Here is a 26,458-nt window from a genome sequence, read left to right as displayed (position 1 = left end):
TAAAAACTTACCGATAAACACACACACACAAAAAAAAAAAACTTACCGATAAAGCAAGTGAACGCAGAGACACACCATTTTTTTTACCAGAGAACTTTTATTTAAGTTTTGTTACATAAATGCCCCCTACCCAAGACACACCATTTTAATAGGTAAAAAAAGACTTCAGTGTCATAAAGATGTCACCTCTCCCCCAAATTACATATGCAGTCAATGGAATTCTGATAAATATTCCAACAGGGATTTTTATGCAACTAGACTGATTCAAAAATATGTAACAGGAAAGCAAAGGACCTCAAGGAGCCAAGGTACACCTGAAGGAGAATAAGGTCGGGGACTTGCACCAGCAAATATCAAGACGTGCTTTAAGTCATAGTAACTTATCAGCCCAAGGACTGGCAAATTGACCAATGAAGCACAATAGGAAGAGAAACAGACGCGGCATTGCAGATTGGTGTGGAAAGGAATGGCTTCAGTGAGTGATGCTGGGACACTTGTTTGTCCATTTGGGGAAAAAATGGAAGTAGGTGTGTACCTTACATCCCACACAAGACTCAGTCCAAAAAAATTAAGGAAAACAGAATTTGTAAAATATAGGCAAATGTCTTTATGACCTTGGGGAACAGAGATTTCTTACGGGACAAAAAGTGCTTAACCATAAAAAGTAAGATTGATAAATTTGGTCAGGTTAAAACAAGAACGTCTGTTTATCACAAGAGGCAATAAAGTAAAAAGACACGCAAGAAATAGCGAGATGTTTGCGACATGGATTAACTGTCAGAGGATTTGTATCCAGGACATGTAAAGAACTACAGATGAGAAAAGTCAAATGACATAATTAAAAAAATGGACAAAAGACATGAACAGAAAAGGAAAGGTGTATGGCCAATAAGCACATGAAGAGGGGTTTGAATTCATCAGTGACTGAAATGCAGGTCAGTCACAATAACACGATTTTACACTCCCCATATTGGCAAAAATTTTAAAGACTCACAACATCAAGTGTTGGAGAAGATGTGAGTCACTAGAATTCTTAAACATAGTGGGAGCATAATTTGCAGCCACTTTGAAAACCGCTTGTCTCCTAAAATTGAATATTTGCATACATACCCCACCAGACACCGATCTCTCTCCCAAGTGTACACCAGGCAAAACCCTTGCACATGTGGACAGGAGACAGGCAGCAGGACGTGTGTGATGGCCGTGTTCACAATACCCAACTACCTACTTACTGGGAAGGATGACATACATTGGGACAGATCCACACACTGCCCACACATTGTGAAATGGTGATGGTCAATGAGTCGACTACAGCAACACCCGACAAGCGTGAATTTTGGAACTAAAATATTGACTGAAAAGCACGCCGGTTTATAGAGCCTAAAGACAAGGAAAACAAAAGCATGAGCAGGCTTAGGCACACAGACACACACAACGTAGGTTGGTGCAAAAGTAAATGCGGTTTTTGCTATCATTTTTAAGCTGCTAAACCGCAATTACTTTTGCAGCAACCTACTACTATGCGTACACATGTAGACTAGCACACACACATATATACACACATCCGTGCACATGATACGTGTACACGAAGGGAGTGATGGGCAGAGTTTCAGGCGGAGCTTATCTCCAGCAGGAAGGTGACAGGTGGGTGAGAAGGAGCCTGCCCATTAGGGTTACTGGAGACAGCCTCAGGCCTGGGCTGTGACGCCTTATAAGTTACACATGTTGGCATATAACCTTTCGGTAAGTCAAATAGCATATTGAATACATTTTAAAATGAAAATGTTAAAGCAGAAGGATGGGTAAGACAAGACTCCGATGGAAACATCCCCGGCAAGGAATGAAGATGGCTAATGCTGTCATCTGGGCAAGGGGACGCCGAGGCAGTGTGCATGAGGAACAGGATGAAAACCCACTTTGGAAAATGATGTGGAATTTTCATGCCAAAAGACGCACGTCTCCTAAGAATCCACAGCCCTAAAGAAGCAGGCATACGTTCCCAGAAGACATGTGGCAGTGTTTGTACTATCAGAGCCATGGCCAGTGTGACATGCTCTCCACAGAATCGGGAGTTGCATGAGGGTCCCCTGGGACAGCGTGTGTGGGACCGTCTGAAGGAAGCTGAGATCAAGTAAAACAGCACACGTGCCTGTGAAGAGTAAATAAGACAAACTGCTTGGCAAACCATCAAGGAGAATCAGAGTGAGACGTCAGTATTGCCAAACACCCCAAAGGCTTGTGCCATAAAATGGGTAGAAATAAACAGAGTAGCTAACCAAATTAGCAAGCTCATCAACTCCTTTCGAGTGGGAGCAGACTTTTTTTAGAAACCAGATGCAAAAGCAGTATGGCTCCTGGTGACACTAAAAACAACGAGCGAACACGGTACAGAGCTTTCCTTCTCTTTTGTGCAGTTACTTTCTTCTCGAGAAGCCAGAAAACAACTGAGAACCAATGTCGGGTGGTTGGGTTGGTGTCCTGCTTTGGCATCATGTTGCCTTCAGAAGACAAGCTGGTCTGACACGCACAAAGAATTGAAAAGCAGTTTGAACCTTTATGCCAGTGGATCAGAGAATGGCAGCGTGGAAAGGGGTGCGCTCCCGCCCCTTCCCTGTCCCCGAGACCTCCGTCACAGTGGCGGCTGCCAGGCTATTGCCTGGGTGCGTTGTTCACCCTTTCTGTCGTGACTTTGTTAAGCTGGCCTCAATCTCTGTTTCCCATTTGTCCCCGTTATTCCAGGAAGTCGGCTGGCACTCAGGGCACGGAGAGGGAGGCCCTGGGTGCTTCCTCATGATTCTCCTTTTGCCTGCGGCCACTGGATGGATGAGGGGAGTTTTCCTCCACGTGTGGCCTCCAGACCAGCTATGCGAGTCACTTGGGCTGCTTCTCAGAGGAGTCAGACAGAGCAGACTGTGCGGGGCGGGGGGGGGGGGGGCTGGGAGCCACTTCCAGTGGGAACCCTGGGGGAGAAGTGGGAGCATGGAGGCAGCATGGCCCTTGGGAGAGCTGCTGGGCTGCTCTGGGTCTCAGTGTTCTCCTCAGAGAGGTCATCTGTAAGTCCCGTATGGGCAAAGTACGAGACTATAGATGTCTAACAGAGTATCAGCTGGACGTACACAGGGCCCCTGACACGTGCATTCAGCTGTCCCTCATTGTCTCTGCCTGCAGTCGGGTCTATCCTGAGATGCCCCCCTACATGGGATGTGGCACGCAGTGTTTCCAAACAACCTAGGCTTTTTAAGAGGGAAAATGTCTCCTGTCCAGTGCCAGCCACCACGGGGCGTGTGACAGAGTCCCTGCTTAGTAATTCAACAAGTCTCTTTTCAAGGGAAGATTCAAGTGACACAATAGTCTGGGGAAAGGATCTCATATTTGTCATCGTCCCCTCGGGACGGGCGGAGGGTAGGGGCAGAGGCTGGAGAAAGCATATCTGTGAGGACTCTCACCAGGGCCCACAAAGGGGCCGGGGTGGCAGAGCTGCTGGGGTGGCAGGCCCTGAGCAGGTCCCATACTCTCTCCTGTCCCTGGGCCAGGACCTCAGGGAAACACAGGCACACATTCCAGAAAGATGAGAGCACTCGTAGTCTATGCGGGTTCCTCTGAGCAGCAGACGTGCAGAAGCCCAGAGAGTTCTGCTTTCTAGAATTCCACTTCTATTTTTGGTGGAATATAGCAGCTCTGACTATTTCCCAAAATGGAAAAACACATTTTTTTCCTCAACTGTCTTATAATATCTTGGTTGCCCACTAACAAAGCCCACTCATGTGTAGGTGCTGGGTGAGCCCCCTTCCCGTGGTCCGGGCCAGGAGCTGCTGAGGGCACCACACACAGCCGGCTTCCCCAAGCCCGACTTTCATTATTCGGTTTTTCATGCTCAGTAATTACCACATATACCAATAGGTGGGTGTGGAGGAGGGCAGCCGGCATGCCCACCATTCTGAGACTGCGGATTCTGGCCTCGTTCCCAGGCCTGCCGCCTGGGAAGAAGGGGAAGAGAGAGGGCAGGAAGGCAGTGTGCCCTCTCATTGCACTGCCCCAAACACGTGTGTGGTGGGCACCAGGCACTGTTGTTTTGAAAGGAGATGGGGAGTTTAACAGGCTGTTTCAGGAAGCCCTTACCCCCCCCCCCGTCACACTGGTAAGTGTGAGCCCGTGTGCCCAGCTTGGTTTATTCCTCCTGGCATGTTAGCCACCATCACAATCAGTTGATTGACAGGAGGATTTGAGCTTAATTATAAAAGCATTTCTCGAAGGTAACAGAAACTTGTTAACACATTTGTTAAAACACAAGTTACTCTATTTTCTGCCTCACCAGAAGCCTGCTGTGTGTACCAGCAAAGCACCCCCACCTCTGTTTCCCAGCAATGTCTGGCGGGCACCGTGCCCCATCACACCCCTCATATTAATGACTAGCCCATTGCGCTGACAGCTTACAGGTGGGAAAACGCAAGGACCTCAGTGGCCCAGCAGGATGATCTGTGACAATACGTATGCTCTGTAACCAGAGCCCCAATCACATTAGAGAAACCCCTTCTCTCCCCACCCCAGGAAGTCCCTTTCAAATCAAACCAAGAGGAAACCTTCTTGCAGTTTCTGACCCACAGTGGGTCTATTTCTGGGCTCCATTCTGTCCCTCTGATCTGCTGCTTTCTTTAACGCGTCTTTGATTCCTTAGCGTTGCAGCAGATGGAGCTGCTGTCGGCCCCTCCGGCTCTTTGTGGAGCAGCCACCGCTGCTCGGAGCGCTTTGTGTCTCCATTCCACTTTCAGAATCAACGCCTCCATTGCCACCAAAACGCCTGCTGGCAGTTTGATCGGGATGGTATTGATCAGTAGGTCATTTCGGGGAGAATGGACGCGTAACAATGCTGAGTCTTCCTCCCACCCATGGCCATGGCATGTACGAGTATCTCCATTTATTCAGTTGCTTTCATTTCTCTTGGCAGTGTTTTTTGGAGTTTTCAGTGTAGAGGTCTTGCATATCTTTTTGTTAAATTCATTCCCAAGTATTTTATATTTTTTGCTGCTATTGTAAATGGTGTAATTAACTTTCCTGTTGTTTCTTGCTAGAAATGCAAGTAATTTTGTATGTTGACTTTGTACCTTTGGCCTTGCTGTGTTCACTTACTAATTTCAGGACTTTTTGTAGGTTCTTTAGGATTTTCTACATGTACATCTACAACCATGTTGTTTATGACCAGACACAGATTTCCTTCCTCCTCTCCAGTCTGGGTGCCTTGTATTCTTTTTCTTGCCTTATTGCATTGGCCAGAAATGTGATACAGTGTTGCAGATGGCACTGCCACGCCCACATGACTGAGTTACCTAAGGGTCGGTGGCACAGATGCTGCAGAAGTGCCAGGAAGCCTCAGAGGAAGGACAACACAGGATTTTCCTTTTGGGGTCTGGCTGCCTTCTCCATTTTCATTAAAGAGCAAACCTGGAAGGACATTGCATATTATATAACACAGGAGCCAGGCCAGCTACATAATATGCAGGCTCAGTGAAAAATGAAAATGTGGGCATCTTGCTCAAAAAGCAGGACAAAAAGCCCTTTCCTTCCCTTCTGTATTTGTTCTCTCTCTCTCTCTCTCTCTCTCTCTCTCTCTCTCTCTCTCTCTCTCTCTCTTTTTCTCTCTCTCTCTCCTGGTCATAGTGGGTTTTTTTATTTGCTATTTAATGTCATGCTCCCTGGGGCATGGGAATCCTTGTAGGGCAAATATAGAGCTTTACAGGCACGAGGGCCATACCCTACACCTATCTCCACCCCTTCCCATGTCTGTGTCCAGGCTTCCGACACAGTAATGGTTGGTCACTGAGCAGCAGTGGGCAGCTGGTGGGAGGAGGTATGGCCACTTTCAAGCCCAGTCTCCAAGCCCAGAACATGCTCCATTTTCAAAACACAAATTCACCAATAACATTATTAAAATTTCAAGACAGCAACCACAGATCATTAAAACTGCAAGAAGTGTCCTCCCGGTGGGGCTCCCCTGAGTATGGACCCTCCCGAGCGGGACCTCCACGAGATTCCACCTTTATCATACACGAACTTCCGAACGTACGTGGGCCTGTTTCCAGCTTTCTCTTCTGTCCCAGGTCTGTCGGTCTGTTCAGGCACCTGAGAAGGGTGTTGTGCCAGAGGGAGGGCAGGTCCCAACGCAGAGCCTTTTTTTCTTTCAGGGCGTGATGGCTATCTCTAAGGAATCATTCAGAAATTATTTCTCGTGATGAAGATTTATTTATGTGACATTTAGCAGTCCTCAATTTCAATCCATTTCTTTTTCTTCTGTTACATTCAAGGAAGGTCCTTACTTCCTTCCCCTTTGCCCTCTACCTACTTAAGGAGGCAGGCGCTTGGGGTGGTCTGCATGGGAGCGCCCCACCCAACACAAATGAGGACTTTTTTGGTTCGTTATTTCTTTCTCTTTTGTAACTTGTGGAATTGTTTGACTCCTTACAACGTGCATGCATCCCTCCTACGGAGAACAACCAAGTCATTATTCTAAAAAAGGATTTTAAAAGGAAGGAGCCACGCACTCAGATGGCTTTGGTGGGGGAGGGGCAGGAGTAAGTGGCAGTCTGCAAATTTAGGCCTTAATATTGCCTAAAAATATCTCTAATTTGCATCTTTGACAAGCAAATGTTTTATGGGAAAACTGTTTTAATTTCAGGATTTCTGGGGCAGCTGATGGTCCCGCTCTGCCAAGACTGCCCATTTGTCCTGCGTTTCCTTTCATTCTGCTACAGCTTAATGCTGTCCTTCCACAAATAGAAGAAACCAAAAGGTGCAGGAAGAGAGATAAACGTCAACCAATGTGCAGCCTCGGCCCCACATGTCAGCTCTTGGGTTGTGTCTTCCTTTTTACAACAAAGCAAAGGCATTTTGTTTTGCTGTTTCTCATGGCTAATTTGAAATCCTGGTGATTTAAGAGATGGAATCGGATGACAAGTCTGGGTTGCAGAGGTGTTTCCATAACAGACCTCTTGGCATGTGCGAGCGCAGACCCGGAGCTGCCGCGTGCAGTGAGGGCTTTCCACGCCTGGTTATGCTGAAGCCACTTGCAGAAAGTGGTCTGAGCCCCCACCCACCCACCCTGCCCATTACAGTGGCGCTTGCTGAATAAATCCAGCAGAGCTCTTCGGTGGACAGCATCTGGTTGAGGGAGGGAAGGCGCCCACACCTCTGTGGAGTGCTGGCCCTGGGCCTGCAGCCCAGGATACCGGACACACCCATGCAGCATGTAGCAGAGGGCAGGGCCTTGCAGCACCTCTGCTCCCAGAGTCGTGGGCACTGCCACACTGGCTGCTTGCTATGTAACACCTTCCCCACGCAGCTCAGGACACCCACGTTGCTGAGAAGGAAGCTCTGGTGTAGCCCTGCCAGGTGCCCTTTCCCGCCAGACCTGAGGGCCGGCTTGGGCTCACGGCACTTCCTGAGCATGGTGCCTTCCTCATGACCCACTGGCGGGGTGTGGAGTGGCTTCCCATCTTGCATGGTCATCCCGTCGACCTCCCTGGTGGCAACGCCTTTAGAACAATCCTGCTGTCTCCGCCCTCACGTCCACCCGTTTCTGTCCTGTAACCCAAGGTCTCTGGGCCTGACGGGGGGCTGTGCTCACCTGCAGCACCCTGGCCTCGCCAGCTCCTGGGAGGGAGGCCATGCACAGGGGACTGGTAGGGACACAGCCCAGGAAGGTGGCGTCCAGCCGCTCCTCATGGCTGGAACCCTCCCTGAGGAGCACCCTGAGCTGTGAAGATTCAGAGACCGGCTGCTGGGACAGAGGGTCTCTCACCAACATCTCCCACCCAGGCCAGGGAGGACCCTTCCGTCGTGCCCAAAGCGGCAGGCTACGATGTGGTCCCAGGCAATTCGGGGCTGTAAGGCTTCATTGTACGTGTCAGTGTGACTGGGCCAGGCCCAGACATGTGGCTCAGCACCACACTGGGTGTGTCTGTCTCTAAGGTGTTTCCAGGTAAGACCGAGATTTGAACTGGCAGACTCGGTACGCAGACGGCCCTCCTCACTGTGGGTGGGTCTCACCCACTCACATGAAGGTCTGAATCCAGCAAAATGACTGACCTCCCCCAGTTCGAAAGAATCTGACTGCTTGACAGCCTTTGAAACGGGACTCGGTCTCCGCCTGCCTTCCACTGGAACTAAACTGTCAGCTCCCCTGGGTCTCCAGCCTGCTGACTCAGCCTACAGGTCTTGACGCGTGCCAGTCTCCAGAATCGTGCGAGCCAAGGCCTTGTAATAAATCTCCCCGTCTCCATGGACACATCTGTTTCTCTGCAGAGCCCTGAGGAGTACAGGTGTGGTGTGCTGGCCTGGAGTTCCAGGGGGAGGTATAGGCAGCAAACCTGGGTGACGGTTTCTCACTGTCGTGAGGCGAGACCTCGCAGGAGTGGCTGTGGGAGAAGCAAAGGGGTTCCTGGGCGAGACCAGGGACAGACTCAGGGGCCAGCGGGGGTGGCTGGCCGGGGGTGCTGTGTGGGGAGCCGTGTGGCTTGCGTGTTTGGCACATGGAGATGCTTTCCCGTCCTGGAGCAGCTCGTCCCTCGTTTCTAGTCCTTTCCTCTACAAATAGCACTACAGAGCCACCAAGGGCCTTGTGCCACATCTGTGTTTGCCAGTGGGGCTCGGAGGGCAGGGCGTGCTGGCTGGCAGTCTGACAGGGTGGGAACCCGCTCCTGCCGGCTCTAGGAATTGAGTTCATCGCATTAGGATGACAAATTGAGCAACATCTTACAGCCTGACGAGTCCTAGAGCCGCCTGTGTCCTCCTCGGCCGACGAGCTGGGGCTGCATCGAAGGTCGTGTGCAGTTACCAAGGTTGTCTGTTACCTCCTGGCTGCTAGGCTGAGCTGGCACCTGGAGGACGGCTCTGTTTAGGGCCAGTCTCCGAGGGCACTAATTCTTCTGCCAGGTCTCCCCTCCTTGGGATCCATCTCTGCCCACCATTTTACTCCCACGAGGCAGTAAGTCCCCCGGGGCTGCAGCACCCACAGCACAGGGACCCTCCCATGGGAGGGACGGTTGTGAAAATGGAAACTCCACTTGCCCTTTATTTTCCAGCGGTGTCCAGTGCAGTCTATTTTGATCTGATGACATGGGGCCATTTTAAGTAGAGCTGATGAGAAAGGAATTTGTGATTGTATGCAATGGAACCATCATGTCGCTTCATGAAATCAGGACCTGACTCTACAACAACAGCGTTTCTCCAGCACCTACTGTGCGCCAGAAGCTCACGTGTACAAACTGCACATGGATTTGTTTATTTGGTCCTCAGGACAACCCATGAGGTTGGTACAATTTCCACTCACGGGCCAGCAGACTTCAGTGCCGAGGGGTGGTGCCTTTCCTGAGCAGCGCACTCTGCCGTCACCGCCACACCAGCACCAGCCCTGAACTCAGGCACGGGGTGTGAAGGGCACAGGGTGTTGCCCGCCCACTCACATGTTCCCTGTGCACAGAGAGTTCACCAAAGCAAGTGCCCAATGTTTGCAAAGCTGAGTGTAAACACACAGGCACGCACTCACAGAACACACACACACACACACACACACACAGCAATAACTGAGGGGACAGGTGTGAATCAGAATGGGAAGAAAAACTGACGAAGCAAAGTGACAATAATGAAAGCACCAAACAACAAATTGAAAGGGCAAATGATAAACTGGGACAGGTGACAGACACAGCAAACAAAGGGTTAATACCGCATATTGAAAAACGTTTATATGAACGGTGAAAGGGCTACAGGCAATTAGCAAGAGGAACAGCAAATGGTCGATCGACATGAAACTCGATCAACGCCATAACAAAAGTGAAAATTAAAGGAGTAAAACACACCCAGTCCCATTACCAGATTAGCAAATACTAACAAGAATGTCATTCCTGGGGGAGGAGACTTGGGGGACACTGGGCTTTTGTCACTTGCTTCTGTGGGATACTTTGATCACCTACCAGAAACATTACAGATGTGTCCAACTTCTTAGAATTTGCGATGCAAGAAGAGATATGCCCCCAAATGTATGCACACCCATGTTTTCACAGAGTTCTTATAGGAGCTAAAATCTAAACAACTTAAATGGTCATCTATAAAGGGTTACTCAGCAGATCATGTTTAATCAAACGTCACTATCTGCAACTTCAAATGATGCAGTAGACCTACATTTACTGACCTTGAAAACTGCTAGTGATGTAATCGTCCCGTGACAAATGTGCACGCCAGATGCCGGGTTACGCACTCGTATGGGAAACTGCAGGTTTGTGTGTTGGTACAGACAGGTGTGTGAGGCATTTTCCTGCATGCTGGTGTTATGAGTGTCTTTCTTCTTTCTGTTTATGAAGTTTCTTTCTTCCGCGATGACTGGCGCTTCTCCGGCGACAGTGGAGACTGTTTCCCCGTGATACAGGCGGCCTCCACGTTCCGTTCCTTAGGCCTCAGCCTCCAGGAGGCGTGGTTTGGAGCAGCCAGCCGACCCTCTGCAGTCCTGCTCCGGCCCGGGCACCTGCTCTGCGCCTGTTAAGAGTGGAGCGGAGGCTTCTTGAAGGGAAGGCCGCACAAGCAACCTGTGCTGGAAGTCTGCGGTGAATTAAGGCTATCCCCCAAGTCCGTCTGTAGTCCCAGCTGGCTGCTGAGCCCAGGGAACACCTCCAGGTACGCAGACACCCTGGGGATGGAACATTCTGGAAGTGCAGCGTCAAGTCGCCAGGGGAGCTAGGAAACGGTGAGTGTGAGCTGAGCCTCAGTGATGGTGACAACTGGTGCTGGGAACACAACCTCAGTGTCCCAGAGTGATATGTCTGAAGAGTTCCAGTTACAGGACAGAAGCTACCTACTGTGTTTCCCCGAAAATAAGACCTAGCTGGACCATCAGCTCTAATGTGTCTTTTGGAGCAAAAATTAATATAAGGCCCGGTCTTATTTTAATATAAAACTGGGTCTTTAATATAATAAATATAATATAACATAACATAATACTGGTCTTTCATATAATATATAATCATATAATATATACTCATATAATATATACTCATATAATATATACTAATATAATATAATATAATATAACATAACATAATATAATATAATATCAGACCGGGTCTTATATTAATTTTTGCTCCAAAAGACGCATTAGAGCTGATGGTCTGGCTGGGTCTTATTTTCCGGGAAACACGGTAATACCAGGAGGTGAACAGAAAACCCAGAAATGCTTAGCAAAATCTCAGGAAAAGGAATGAGAAGAACTCTTACAACTGGCTGGGAGTGTGGGGCGGGCTAACTGCTGTGACAGAGTCCCCCAAAGTGCTCACTGGCTCAAACACAAGACTAGTGCGCCTACTGTTCATGTAAAGTTGAAAGAGGTTCTAGTTGATGACGCATGGGGACAGGGAAGGGGGGTGGGGAGGTGCTGGGGCAGGGCCAGGTAGGACAGAGGGTCCCTCCCCCGCTAAGACATTCAGGCACCAGGCTGCCACCTTCCACAAGGGACTTCAAGGGTCACAGGGCTGCCTCCCTTCGGACCTGCTTTGAGGAAGAGAGCAGGCAGGCGAGAGCGTCTGGAAGCATCACTTCTCCTGTGGTCTGTTGGCTGGAATTAGTCCCAGCTCACTGGCCACGTGGAGGCCGGGCGGTGTCATGGGAGTGTGACCAGGAAGGATGCCAGGGTCTGTGAAGCAGCCGCGGCATCAGCGTCTTACTAGTTCATAGGTGACTATGCTGACACTTGAGAAGGTGTAATGCTTTCTAGAATACAAACGATTAAGAGAAGTTTGCACGTGGCAGTGACAGGTGAAAATCCCGAGTGGCTTTCTCAGTACACAGTGGGTCACTTTAACTCTGCCACTGAAAGCAAGAAGCAAGGGGATTTCTGGACCCAGTTCCCCTCTGGCGTTAGGAACTTTTTTTCTTCACATAGGGAGTATAGTTACTTTATGACCATACAGAGAAATACAATGATTTTAGACTCACAAATTACTGAAAGTATCTATGTGGCTCTCTTCAACCAAAATTAATGTAAATACCATAAAAACATTGAAGATTTTGTTTCTAAAAAGAACTTTTGTGGCAAACATTGCGTATCTTTGAATGGCTTTTAATTTCTTCAACAAATTTTCCTGTTTTTATTCCAGTGAGGTTTTTTCTTTTTTTTTTTTTTGATCCCTGTACAACTTTCCTCTGACCACACTTATTTTTCTAAATTCTTTTGTAATCGAATACTGTATTTTCAGTTTGTACCAAAACTATGCAAAAGTTACCTCAACCGAGAAGTCCCTAATGTTCACCGGATGGCCTGCTGGATGGCATTCTCGGCAGGACACATCTGAGTCCTGCCCAGCTGGTCATGATGTTTCCTGAAAATGGACTTGGTGGGACAAAGTGTGCGTCATCTGCATCATAGCCGCCAACATCTAGAAATGAAAAGAAATTACAAGGGAAGGGGAAGAAACCTGCCCTCTTATCTTAGTTGCTTTCAGGTGGAAGGGCGTTCGATGGGAAATCCTGATCACAAGAAAAAACACTTAGCTTATAAGCATAAATAATTACCTTATTAATTGAAAACAGTTTCCACTCAACATATTTTTAATATGGTGAACCCAATAAATACCATTTTTCCCCCAAAATAAGAACAAGCTGGACCATCAGCTCTAATGTGTCTTTTGGAGCAAAATTTAATATAAGACCCAGTCTTATACTATGTTATATTAATTTTTGCTCCAAAAGACGCTGTAGAGCTGATGCTTCGGCTAGGTCTTATTTGGGGGGAAACACGGTATGAAATCTGAAATTGCATCTATTGAATAAGGAATTTTCCTTGTAAATTATTTCTTCCCACAGGGATCTATCATCTAGTGATGGGAATCTATTTTAGGGGGTGACTTTCTTTTCACAGTGGAACGCCTAGAGTCCACAACCAGATGGAGAATGGTTTTACCGTACCAGGCAGCCAATTCCACAGTCTTGGGAGTTTCGAAACGTTGAAATGTATTCTGCAGGAAAATCTTAGAAGTTAACCATCCAACCTCATGTTGGCCTGCGAAACTTAATCTTTAGAAAAGAAGTAAATTTAAACTTGTATTTTATTGAGCACCTCTGAGAATATAATTACGCAATCACAAAACGGAAGTGGCCTTTTTGTTACAGCTGCTGGCTATCAGTCTTAAGCACCATAGCTTTGGATACAAAATAAGAAAGGCCAGCATAAAAGGAATGCTATATACACATCGGCAATGTTTCCTACTCTTACCACATTTTGTGTAAAATAAATGCCTTATATTTTAAGAACAGCTTTGGATATATTTGTTTTCTTCTTAAAATCTAAAGGATTCATTTTTGTGTTGCATAATAGTTTACTTTCCTCTCTTAAGCACTATGTACTGAGTGCTGTGAGGGGGACAAAGACTGATACAGGGGTTTCTGGCCTCTCCCCTCTCCTCATCTTAGTGCGTATGTTTCACTATTCAATACACCTGCACTGCCATCACCAAATGAATTAAGAATCATTCCCTCTGCTTCTATCTTCCAAAAGAGATTGCAAAGAATTTGCATAACTACTTCCTTAAATGTTTGGTAGAATTCACCAACGATCCCATATGGGCCTGGTGCTTTCTGTTTTGGAAGGTTACTAATTTTTTATTCAATTTCTTTAATAGATATAGGCCAATTCAAATTGTCTGTTTCTTCTTGTGTGAGGTTTGGCAGATTGTGTGTTTCAAGGAATTGGTCCTTTTCACCTAGGTTATCAAATCTGTGAGCATAGAGTGTTCATAGTATTCTCTTTTATTACCATTTTGATATCTATGGGATCAGTATGATATCCCCTCTCTCGTTTCTGATATTAGTAATTTGTATCCTCTCTTTATTCTTAGTTAACCTAGTTAGAAGTTTATTGATTTTATTGATCTTTTCAAAGAAATAGCTTTTGATTTTATTGATTTTTATCTATTGATTTCTTGTTTTCAATTTCATTGATTTCTGTTCTAATTCTTACGATTTCTTTTCTTCTGCCTACTTTGGATTTGATGTGGTCTGTTTTTTCTAGTTTCCTAAGGCAGAAGCTTAGATGATTGATTGTAGGGTTTTTTCTTTTCTAATATATGCATCAATACTATAAATTTCCTTCCAACCACTGCTTTCACAGCATTGCATAAATTCTGATAAAAGTTGTGTTTTCATTTTCATTTATTTCAAAATATTTTAAAATTTCTCAAGATGTTTTCCTTGACCCATGTGTTCTTTAGAAGTGTGTTGTTTAATCTTCATGTATTTTGGTATTTTTCTTGTTATCTTCCTGTTATTGATTTCTAGTTTAATTGTGGTCTAGTTACCATTGTGGTCAAGGGCAGACACTGTACGATTTCTAGTCTTTTAAATTTGTTATGGTGTGTTTATGGCCCATGTTGTGGCCTTAGTGAATATTCCGTGTAAGCTTGAGGAGGATGCTATCCTGCTGTTCTTGGAGAGTCAACAGATGTCACTCATACCCAGTTGATGGATGGTGTTGTTGAGTCCCACTATGACCTTGCTGATTTTTCTGCCTGATGCAGGCTCCATATTTTCAGTCAATTACTTGAATCATTGTTACCACCATATTGTGCTGTTATGGTTGCTGTTGCAATTTTCTAGTGATCTTTGGTTTTTGGCATTTTGACTATGATGCACTTAGGTGTGATTTTCTTTGTATTTACTCTACTTGGGATTTACTGAGCTTCTTAAATCTATAAATGTATGTTTTCCACCAAAATTGAGAATTTTTCAGCTGTTATTTCTTTCCCCTCCTCAGACTATAATTATGTGTAGACTAGACTTTTTAATATTTCCTATGGGGCCCCTGAGACCTATGTCATTAGCTAAATCTTTTTTCCTCTCTCTGTTCTTGTGATTGGAGAAGAACATTCAAAAGAGACCAATAACATTACGTTTCTGAGTTCCTGTGTGAACGAGGGCCTGCCCTGAGGCTGGGGATTGGAAAATGCAGGAAACTCACCAGTGCCATCCCTTCCTCCAGTGCTCCTCGCCGCCTCCAAACCTGCCCGCTTCGGATCACTATCCAGCGTCCCCATGGAGCTGCCTCCACCTATCATTCTGAGTTGAGAGTGGCCATCTGTGACAGAGATGGTCTGATTAGACGTTGCCCATGACTAGGAGCAGAACCTGCTAAATTTCTTCTTTTGTTCACAAGATCACGACAAAAATATTATAAAGTATTAAGGTAAAACCAGCAGGGGGGAAATCAGCCATAGTCTGAAATCTTTGAGAAGGATCATATTGCCTGATCAAATCTTCGTAAGCCCACATTCAAATTTCTTCAAATTCAAATAAGCATCTCACATTTTATTTTTAATGTTAAAAATAGTTTACTGATTTTTATTCAGACTGACAACTAAACCATCTTTATGCAAACAACAGTAAAGCCCTCTCTGGAGCACAGTGTTGGGCTCTGTCACGTCCACTCAGGGCTCAGCATTCCCAGGGAGACCACAGCTGGCACGGGAAAGGGCATTTGGTGATCACCCCGCCTTGTGGCCTCACGTGTCCTGTTGGGATAAATGGAAACTGTCATGTTATTTTCCACTTTCCTTTGGCTGGGTGTTTGATTCGCTAAGAAAAGAAAGAAAAGAAGAAAGAAAAAACACAAAGCTGAACACCCTCACCTTCAGTCGCTGTGTCTGCCCCAGAGCCCAGTTACCGTAAGTGACAGGTCACCACGTGTCCCTGCCTGCTTCTCCCAGCTCCACCAGCACTGGCGTCCACTAAAACCGCCATCATTGGCAGAGCCTGTGTCACCTCTGCTCTGCTGTCCCCCGGGTCTCACCTCCACTCTAATCAAAGAGGTAATGTCTAATTCTGAAAATCCCAGGCTACTGTTATCCTTGGGGATGTGGAGAAGGATTTCGCAGTTGTTGGGTTGACGGGGAATCTCGAGGGAGAAACCGGGCCTTGAAGAACTCTTGGGTGGTTCCACCCGCCAGAGGCCAGCCTTGTCAGCTGCCCAGGGGTGTATGCTGTGCTCCTGGCCTGCAGCGTCCCTGAGATCTCAACCAGGCCGAGAGAGAAGCGTGTAAACAGGCGATTTTGCTTTCACTGCTAAGCCAGCTTCACACATATCACACAGTGGTGCGGTCACACCGACAAAGTGCCTCCCAGGGAATACCAAGTGGTGAAACGTGCAAAGGTCATTGTCCAGCTAATGATTTCTTTTTAAGGCGAGGGCCGTCCCTGTGAAATGCTTAAATGTGTCTAGATGGTAATGAGGCCTCGGGTCCACTTTACCTTACCAAGGACCACCTATTAAATTGCTGACAGGATTCTGTTTACATGAATGAAATACTCTGGTTAAAAGGATTAATTTGAAAAGTTCTTTGTGGCATCTTTGCTGGGGTTTTTTCAGATTTTCTCAACCTTTCAGATTTTAAAAATCTTTTTATTGTAACATAAAACACAGATTAAGAAAACCACACAGGACAAGTATACCTGAATGAGCCGCATGAAGAGGTGGAACGCTGCCTCCCCAACCAGCTCTCTGGGAGCCCCCACTGGCTCCCCTGCTGTCTTCCCTCAGTAGCCACAACCCAGATCAGCCAGTTTTATCACCCAGTGGGTCTAGACACCACAGCTGGGTCTTGCCCAAGCTGCTTTATAACATGGTGTGCCTTTCAGGTCCCTGTGAACCTACGGGGCCTCCCTCCATCCCTGTCCTGTCCTCCCGTTGACAGACCTGCAGAGACTCCCGCAGCCGAGCGCGCCCTCACGGTGCTGTGCAGCCTGTGCTCTGTCCTGTCTCCTGGATGGCAGGTGGATTCGGGACAAGAGTAGACTCAGGTGCCATGCCCACCAGGGCTCCAGGCAGCAGGGCACGTTGCCTTTCTTTGGGATGTCAGCAGCCATCCACTCTTAACGTCTCTGAATTCACTGGGTTTACAAAGCGGTGATAGTCCCATTTATATATATGCTAACATGCATTGGTTGTAATGCTATCATAAAGACATGCTTCTCTCTTCTATTATCACTTCTCTCTTCCGTTGCCCAGTGGGACTGTTCATATAAGAAACACTTGACTTTTTTCTTCACTGACCATTTGAAATGGATGGGCACCCTATTCCTCTGACGACAATTAATTCCTTTTATCAATATTATTATGAATTTATGGAGTTATTTGATGGGTTTTAGACCATTGCCATGTTCATATTGAAGCTCAAATTGTCCCAGTAAGAACCTCTTCAAATGGGCTCCTGAATCCTTTTTGTTTTTAAAAATTTTTAGATTTTTTTTAGACTTATAGAAAAGTTGGAAAGACAGAAGTGTCCATATACCCTGCACCCAGTTTCCCCATTGTTAAGGTTTCACCACAGCACATTGTCACATTATCATTAAGTGTATGCATTCCTTAGATTTCCTTAGTTTGTACTTAATGTCCTTTTTCTGTCCCAGGATCCCACCCCCACCCCACCCCCGGCGGCCCAGCCAGTGCCCACCCTTACAGCTTTGCATGTACGTTTCATGTACTGTAGGACCTGGGCCAGTGAGAGCAGTTCCACAGCTCCCACGCCTGCGACAAGAGCGGCCAGGGGCAGTGCTTTCCCTTCTGTGCCGTCCTGAGCCCCAGAGAGAAGCAGGCCTCCGAGCCTCAGCCGCTGTCCAGTCCTGGAGGTCTGGGGGGGTGGGCTAGGGAAACGAATGCTGGGGCCCAGCCACACCTGTTTGCCTGCACACCCGGCCTGTGTAGGTGTCTGTGCATTTGACTCCCAAGGGACAGCGATGTAGAAACAGGCCGGACTCGGAGTGCTTTGCCCAGTTTTAACCTTCCACCGCTTTGGCCCTCCCACGCACGCGCGTGCACACACAGTTCATTGAGCAGCCTTCTGACCCACTAGGGCCTGGAGCAGGCTGAGGCAAAGGCCCAAAATGTCCGCGGGCACCAGGAATCAGGACAAAGAACTTTTTAATGCAATATTTAAAAGATCAAATTAGATATGAAGAATCTCTGAAGAACAAAATATCAACATAGTAGACGAAAGCAGGAGCAGCGTCACGGACCCCTTGGCCTCAGGCCCAGCTGGGCACCAGGCAGCACCAGGCACCCCCGGCTTCTCCACTGCGCATTTCTAGGTGACAAGAGGTTCCTGTAACCGTCCCTCAGGGCTGGCTGGGACAGGGGCCAGCATCAGCCCGGGCCAGTCCAGCATCTTGGCAGAGCCTGGGCCCTGGTTTCCTCGGCCTGAAGTGGATTTCTGGGAAAGCAGACGAGAAGGGCATGAAGGGGGAGAGAGCATGTCCTTTTCCTCCATCACCCCAGGAGGCCCAGAAGGACCTCAGTCCACACAACAGTCACCACAAAACCTCGTTGGCACAAAGCTCTGACGCTGGTGAGATTCGGAACTCACCATGGCCAAGTGATTTTTCAATTACTGATAATTTTGTTATTTTTTTTCTTTTTCTTCCCAGAATCCCCCAGGGGGACTGTCAGAGAAGACCAGACAAATAAGAAAAACTTTACCTTTTAAGTTTCGGCTGTTTTTGATTTATCTGGACAAAATAACAAAACCCTTGAAGATGCTTTTAAAGTGCAAACAAGGAATTCATCCTTACATAAATTTAAAAACAAATAAAAGTAATTCAGTTAAACTCTAAAATGTGAATTTAGACAGAAGACTTAAGGCTGAAAAGAAACACTCATGGAGCCTTAACGTACGAGTGACTGTGTGAGGGCCATTTCCAGCTCAGCTGCCACCTTCCCATCCACAGAGAGGCGTCTACGGGCGCAGCACAGAAGCCGCGCACACTCGCTGTGGCAGAGCCACAGACACAGCAGCTCGGGAGTTCCTGGCAGCCTTCGCGGGCTGCTTGTGCCCACCTGCGCACCCACTGTGTGCTTCCCATGGGCACCACCTGGGAAGGCCAGAGGGGTGAGGGCAAGGTCAGTGAGACCAAGCCCCCTCCAGGAGAGCATGGCACACAGGGGACATGGGCACAAGGTGAGAACACAGGGCCTCTGCAGCCACAGCAGAGTCCAGACTGGGGGCTGAGAACACTTCGTGGTGAAGGGGATGTTGGTGACAGCCTCAAAGCCAGGTGGGTCTGGGGGGGACCCAGTGCCCACAGGCCAGCAGGACCCGGAGGCTGAGGAGAGGACACCGTTCACAACAGCACGGCCTGGGCAGCTGGTTAAGGGGGGGACTGTTACTTTCTCTTTCAGGAAAAGGTGGGACCCTGTGCTGTCACCCACCCCATGGGTCTCACGGTGGCAGCTGCGATGGCTTGCACTGGTCAGTGGGTCTGGGGATGGTGGTCAGCCCCCAGGCCACACCCAACCACACTGGGTGGGCTGTCTGCTCCTGTGCCCATGACCTTGCCCTGGCTTGTCTTCCCAGCCTGACCCCTGGCCTGGGGAGGACCGGAGCACCTCCCGTGAGCGCCTTCCACCCCGTGTTCTCCCAGGAGCAGCCCGCCAGCAACCTCGCCCCCATGGACTCTGGATGGTCCAGCAGCCTGGGGTCCCTAAGACATGGCTCAGCTGCACTGGGAGGGCCACCTGGGTGAGGTGAGTGGGACACCGGCACGCAGCGCCCCAAGCACCCAGAGGCCCCTCCACGAATGCAGACGTCCCGGGGGGCCCATCCAAGCACCAGATACATCATCTGACCCACCTGCCAACCCTAGGGACACCCCAGAGTTTGCCAGGTGCCCCCAGGGTCTGCCCAGTGTTGGGGTGCCTGGGGGAAGCCGTGACAAGGCTGCCTGCAAGGGACCCTCCCCGCTGGCTGGTCTCCCTTCTTACCCTTCATTAAATTAAACAAACAAACGAACAAACAAAAAACCTTGTGATTTTAAGCAATAACGATAATTCAAAAAATAATAAGCAGAGGGTCCTTCTTTTCTTTTTTTCTTCGTAATTGTAAGTGCTGCCCGTGACGTGGGCCCCTTCACCGGGAGAGATGGCAATCTTGGCGTTTTCACGCTGCTCCCGTCCTGCCTCCTCCTCCCTGGGAGGTTTCGGTTGTCGTCCTTCCTTTCAGTTCTGTGAACAACAATATATTTAAATTCTATCCATAATCCTCTATTTTCTGACGCAAATGATTTCCATTTCATTTGGTTCTCCTCCTTTTACTTTTTAAAATTCCAAACGTAAGAGCCAAAATGGAAGTTTAAAAAATGATAAAAGCAATCATAAACATGACACTATGAAAGTAGCAGCAGGCCATGCTCTCCTCCTTCGTGTCCTCAGCCGCGTGCCCTGGGGGGTGAGGGGGGGGCGCATGAGCTCTGCGTCGCTGCCCTGCTGCTGTCCTCCTGACATCTAGTGAGAGGTTTACACCCGGATTCTCTAAAAAGTAAAATTCTTCCATCGTAGAGCAGATGACACCTCCACGGGGTCCCAGATGAAGGGTCACGGGCATTTCCCTCCCTCCCTCCACCGGCCACATGTTGTAGGTGGTCACAGCTTCGGATGTTGCCGTCCCCCAGGGCCATTACACGTGCAGGCATCCCATCAGCCACCCCAGGGACGCTGGTGCACGGTGCTGACAGCCAGGCCCTTGCTCCATCTGCACACGACCTGTTGAGTGACCAGCCCCGGGCAGGGGGCAGCAGATGGCTTTCAATCTTTGTGCCTGACTGACAGTGAGGGCGGGTCTGTAGGAAAACCTCCTAGAAGTGGGCACGTGAGGTCTGGGGGTCGGTGCCCACGGAAGGACCTCCTTGAGGGGCCCACTTCTCAGCCCACAGCTCAGTGTCCACACACTGGGACCCCTGACAGCCGCTCTGTCAACCAGGGGGCCCCAGGTCGGGCTAACCTGCATTGCTGTCACGGGGCTCTTTTCTCATGCGTTCTAGGACCATTGTATTTTGTGTGTGTGTGGGGGGACTCCTCTGATGTTTTTTTTCTCCCTTGTTCTAGTGTCTCTTTTTTTATTCTTGATTTCTAGCAGCTCTTTACATATGAGAGGACTCAGGGCTTTGGCTGTGAGATAAGGCGCACAAGCCAGCTGGTCATTTCTGACTCTGGTTACAATAGCTTTGGCCGTGCAGAAATGGTTTCATGTTTATGTACTCCGATTCATCGGCCATTCATAGCTTCTGGGTTCTGGGTCACAGTTTAAGAAGGTTTTCCCATTCTGAAGTTTAAAATTCTCCCATTTCAAAAAAAAAAATGGTTTTAAGCTCTTATTTTTAACTCTTAAGTATCTGAGCCATTTGAGATTTATGCTGCTGGATGGGGCGATGTATAAACACAACTAGCTTTTTCTCCAGGTGGCTCCCGGGCGTTCCAACGACTTCCTAAGCCCTGTGGATGGGAAGGGCTGTCAGCACAAAGGACATTCCTGTGCGCACTTGGTCCGTTTTGGGACCCTCTGTTCTATTACACTGACCCACTTGTGCCTTCAAGCGGCACTACCAGGCCGCTGTAACATGGAGGCTTTATAACATGTCTCATATCCTCTCCTCCTTAGACTCTGCCCTGCCTACTCACTGTTCCCGAGGACTTTGGTAACACCCTCTCCCTTCAGCGCAGGCCGCCCTGCACGTGGCCATGCTCACCGTGGGCCCCTCTCCTCTCCTCTGCCCGAGAAGTGCCTTCTGTTACTGTCAGCTCCTCAGTCTCCTCTCCCCCCACCCTTCACCACGACTCTGCTGCCGGTGCTTCCAGCCACCGGGAGGTCTGGGCAGTTTCTGTGTCTGCAGAAAATGCACGATGCTACTTATTTCTCCTTGTTGTGTTTGGGTGATTCCTCAGAAGACAGAGGACACGCTGGCTTTCCCAGCCCCGCGGGATCTGCGGCTCTGGATCCAGGCCAGCTGTGGACATCCTCCCCAGATGGGACGGTGGGGACAGTCCCCTGCCCTTCTTTCCTCCTCCCTCTCCTGAGCTACGGCCTTACTGCTACGTTTTCCAGGCAGACACGGCTGGCGTTCCCTTTTATGTCCAGGAGTTCACACCTCTGCTTTGTGTTTCAGGTTTTAAAGCTGTCAGCAGCATCTTTATTGTGCTAAGCTCGGTCCCAATTCTGCAGCAGAAAGGAGAGGAAATGCAGCCCGTCCTGTGCCCACAAACCACGCTGGTGTTTTCATGTGAGTGTAGAATCTGGGCCCAGCGGAAGACGCAGGCGCTCTACTCCTGTCGGTCCCCATGGAGTGACTCTCAGGTGTGGGCCCCTCCTGCCCAGCCAATCACCAACGCAGAGGCGGCCCTCGCAGTAAGTGTGGCTGACCCGGGAAGCACTGCCAGGCCGTCCCGTGATGGAGGCCAGCGTATGCGGTCCTCACCCAGCCTGACCGCCTCCCACCAACCTTCTCTGTTTACCTCTTTGGGCCAAAAATATTACTTCACCTCTAGCTTCGCTGATCAGCACAGAAAAGGGATTTATAACAAAACAACAACAACAAAAAAGTACCATCAGGCTCAAACGATCTGCTGCAGGTTTTTCTTTAATTAAAGTCATTTGCCTCTGAAAGAGAGGCTTGTGTTCCTGGTGTCCTAATTCCTGTTGCCAAAGAGAGGGCTGGTTTCATTACTTCAGACCATGACCTTGAGAAGCACACATCCTTTCATGCTTTGAGTCATGAAACGGGCATGTGTGGTCATCAGTGGTCACCGGAGGCCAGGGCACAGGCGGCTCTCTCATCTCACAGCTCCTTGGACAAGTGTTTATCTCGGCATTTCAAACTGCATTTCTGTCTTCTTGATGACAGAAGGATGTCACCACCCAGCTCATTTTGCCTCTTGATTATTCTGTTATTGAAAGGACTCCACCTGGATTAGGAGACATCACTGGGAGGGCCTCAAAGCAGGCCACCCCTGCTTCCCTACACCGCACCCGCTCTACCTGCCCACTCAGATCTCTCTGCACTATTCCTCTTGTGGTGAGGTCACTTTGCTCGGATCCCACATCTGCCTGTTTCTTCCAAATATTGTTGCAAGTCCGATGGGAGTGCGTGTCTGAGCCCTTGTGTCTGAGCACGCCTCTACTTCACTGTCAGTCTTCATGGCTTGTTGGGCTGGGTATAGAATCCTAGGTTCTAAGTCCCGGCGTATCCGAAGCCCGAAGGCCCTGCTGTGGAAATCTGACAGCAGCAACGCTGATGCCAACACGATTCCTTCCCTTTGTAGGCAGCTCGTTCTTTTTCTTGCCAAGTCTTACAATCTTTGCCTTGTGTCTGATGTCCCCAAATTTCAGCAGGTGTGTCTGCTGTGGGTGTTTTGTCCTCATCCCTCTTAGGACACTGAGGCCTCTCGGTCTGATTGTCTTTCTTCAACTCTGGGAAATTTTCTCCCATTAATTTTTTTAGTATTTCCTCCCTGAAATTTTCTGTTTTCTTATTCTGGAATTTCTATCAGATGGTTTTTAGGAGGACCCAGATTGAGACTCTATACTTATTAATTTCCCCCGCTTCACCTACATCTTTTGTCTATTTTCTCTGCATTTTAGAAAAGTTTCTTCCTCTTTCTCTTCCAGCCTTCCCACTGAGTTTTTTTTTTTAAATCATGTTTCAAATTTAAATTCACACATAAGTAGACCCTTGCAATTCAAACCCACATTGTTCAAGGGTCAACTGTAGTTATGACTTTGGGATCACATGATTGTCTTTTATGTTGTTTCAAAGAAATAGAATTAAAAATATAAAACAAATGGAAACAAGTTTGTACATATTAAATTACTTCAAAATATATTATTTCAAGAGACTTGAGATACTTTTGGGACTACAATAGAGTTCATTAGAAGCCACCAGAGGGGAAAAGACAGTCCAGTATTTTGAGTGTACATCATCAGTGGGAAATATTCTAAGGATTCAGAGAATCACACAGAAAGCTCAGCCTGCACTTGGGACTCATATCGTTAGTTGTATTATCAGTGCTGTCATTTTGGAACTATTGCAGATAAACTGAAGGAGTGAGCAAATAAGTAATTAAGTCACTGCTGTTAATAAGCAAGTCTTCCGATACAAGACAAGAGAGATACCCGAGAGAACCATATAAAGCCAATGAAGTGAAGTGAAAACTATAATCAACTTGAATAAGTAGCAGCAAGGACTCGTGCTTTTTTTCTCTTAAAAATATGCGTATGTCTGAATCTGTCCACTGAAACAGTTCGGACACAATGGCGATCTAGTAGCACTGAGCACCCAAATGTGGTCTCTAACGACCACTTCTCACTGAGAAACGGGCTTCCTGGAGAAATGGCTGTCGGGACAGGAAAGGCACAAGGCGAGCATAGCAGATAGAAGGGAAGGGTTGGGGTCTGCAGGGGAGAACCTGTCCCTCTGGGGGTATCCCCAGCAGACCCCTGTCAGCACCCTGCTGCCTTTTGGTCCTGAACCTCAGTGCCAGGGTGCAGCCCGTCCAGAAGACCCCACCCGCCACAGCCATTGGCAGCAGTTCTTCCTGGGAGCACCTCCTACCCTGGTGGTGCCAGGTGGGCCCAGGACCTGCCCAGGAAATGGCAGGAAGCAGCAGCAGCAGAGGCTGGCACATGGGGACCAGTACCTGCCACAGAGGGCTCACACCCTGTCGGGACCTGGCCTGGGCAGTGATCGAGGAAAGCGCTTTCTATTTGCAACCACCTCCAGTCTGGGAGACAGAGCATGTCCACGCAGGCCTAGTCCAATGACTGTCCAGGCAGGAGTGAGGAGCAGGCCAGGGGCACTGCATTTCCCACCATCTCTTCCTCACGGGGGTCTTCTTGTCTCAGAAGGGGTGGAGATTGGGGCAGGCAGGTGACTCCAACCAGGACACCAAGTCAAGGGCCATGTCTCCCCCACCAGTGCTCACTGCGAGCTTGGGGTGAATGGAGACGACAGTCTGGGCTGCTGGGAGGGGGCTGTGGGGGAGCAGCTGAGTACAGTGAGGGGGGTCGGGGTGTTACCCGACAGCACCCTGATCTCAGCTTGGTGGCACATAACAACAGCGGGATCCCAGCACAGGTGTGGAAGGTCCCAACGTCACGGACACGGCTCCTCCTGGCTGTAAGTGCCCTGAGGGAGGTGCCCCGACCCACATGCTCCACACCCGTCCCCAGGAAAGGAAAGGGCTGCGAGAAGCCCTCCTGCTGCGTGCTCACCACCAGCTCAGTGGGGTAGCACCCTGGTCTGCAGCCCGTCGCCCTGAGGTTGGGGGCGGTCACCACTCACAGAGAGGCCCGTCCAATGGGGAAGCCTGTCCCCGGCCTGAGAGCCCGTCTCCTGCCCCAGCCTGGAGAGCTGTTTGCTTTCTGGTTCCTCCTGGCCACTGGCGGGGGCTCTGGGCACAGGGGGCAGAGCAGGGGGCAACTCGTGCTGCACAGTGTGGAGCTGTGACCCCCCTTTCGACAGGAGCATCCAGGATTGGCCTGGGGTCAAGCGACATAGTTCTCGTCCTAAAGTTGGCCCATCTTAAAAAATTCAAAAACTATCAAGCGTCACATTCCCGAAGCTAAAAATAAAAGTGCAGCCCGACATTTCCTAAGACACAAGCGTCCTGGCCAAGAACTTTCGTGGCTACAGATCCCACTGCAGAGCAGACTCAGACAGGAAGATAAATCCCTGTGCTCCTAACAGACTACAGAACTGGCCCTCTGCCACCACTGACCTCTGGTAAACTCTGCCTGTTCCCTCACGCGTTTCCGCAGTGTGACAAGTCCTCAGACGCAGGCCAAGCACATCAGCAAGAGGGCTTCTCCGCTCCAGCGTTGGGGGTTAGGCTTCAGCTGAGTCCTCCCTCGCCCACCCCAGGCCTGGGGGAAGCCCCACCACAGGGCCTCAAGGATGCCCCAGGTCCTAGAACACAGGTGTCCCCACTCACGGGGTGCTGGTATGTCTGCACAGCGCACAGTGGAAGCATGAAAAACGAATGCGCTTCTGGCTCACGATGGGGGTGCCTCTGGTTTTACACCCTCCCTCCTCCCATTGCCAGCTCTCACTGAAATGACCCAAAGGGACAGGAACCTCCGGGGGGGAGGAGCGGGAAGTGTGTTCTCCATGGGACACGTTACTCAGTTTCCAGAATATACGCACAGCCCAGCGTGATGGAGGGGGTGTGCCGACCCCATAATTCCTCACACGTGGGGATGCAGAGAGGTTCAGTGGAGGCCCCCAGTTTCACCCCAGGTGGGGGAGGGTGGGAGGAGATGCACAGGGCTTCCCACACAGTCCCAGGCCCTTCCCTGGCTTGGCAGGTGCTGGAGGGACGTCACCCCACCCAGGAGCCAGGGCCGGCCCCGACCTCTGCTGCCCTGCCCTCCGCTGACTGGAGGTTGGGTCCCCCATGACGCAGGACCAGCCAACAACAGGGCCTGAAGAGTCTGACATCCCAACTCCCGCCACAGGCACAGACTCTGTCCCATCCGCCCCTTGGGAAGGGAGGGGCAGAGGAACCGCGAGTGGAAGAGAAGGGGGCCTGTGGGGGGCAGGACCAGCCCTTCCAGGCTCAGAAATCCCACCTGTGCACCCAAGTCTCAAAGGGACCTGTTGTCTCTAAGGTGAG

At 49.2% G+C, this 26,458-nt stretch overlaps 1 protein-coding gene across 7 annotated transcripts in view; it reads right to left on the bottom strand.

Moving 5' to 3' along the window:
* Positions 1-8,322: 8,322 nt before the first annotated feature.
* The window catches only part of SLX9 (SLX9 ribosome biogenesis factor), an 87,290-nt gene continuing 69,154 nt past the window's right edge, over positions 8,323-26,458 (bottom strand). For 4 of the 7 annotated variants that reach the window (XR_013994820.1, XR_013994822.1, XR_013994823.1 and 1 more), the window contains 3 exons: positions 14,990-15,106; positions 12,261-12,413; positions 9,709-10,521 (listed from right to left, as the gene is read on the bottom strand). The gene's annotated coding sequence lies outside the window, so the exon portion shown is untranslated. Of the gene's footprint in view, positions 9,130-9,708; positions 10,522-12,260; positions 12,414-14,989; positions 15,107-18,099; positions 18,234-19,876; positions 20,021-26,458 lie in introns of those variants that run through there. The other 3 variants (XR_013994821.1, XR_013994824.1, XR_013994825.1) reach the window with 3 other exon arrangements.

Source organism: Rhinolophus hipposideros, assembly GCF_964194185.1.
Source record: "Rhinolophus hipposideros genome assembly, chromosome: 2".
In the NCBI taxonomy this organism is placed as follows: domain Eukaryota; kingdom Metazoa; phylum Chordata; class Mammalia; order Chiroptera; family Rhinolophidae; genus Rhinolophus; species Rhinolophus hipposideros.
Note: the sequence above shows the minus strand (reverse complement) of the source record. Positions and strands in the feature narration are given on the sequence as shown.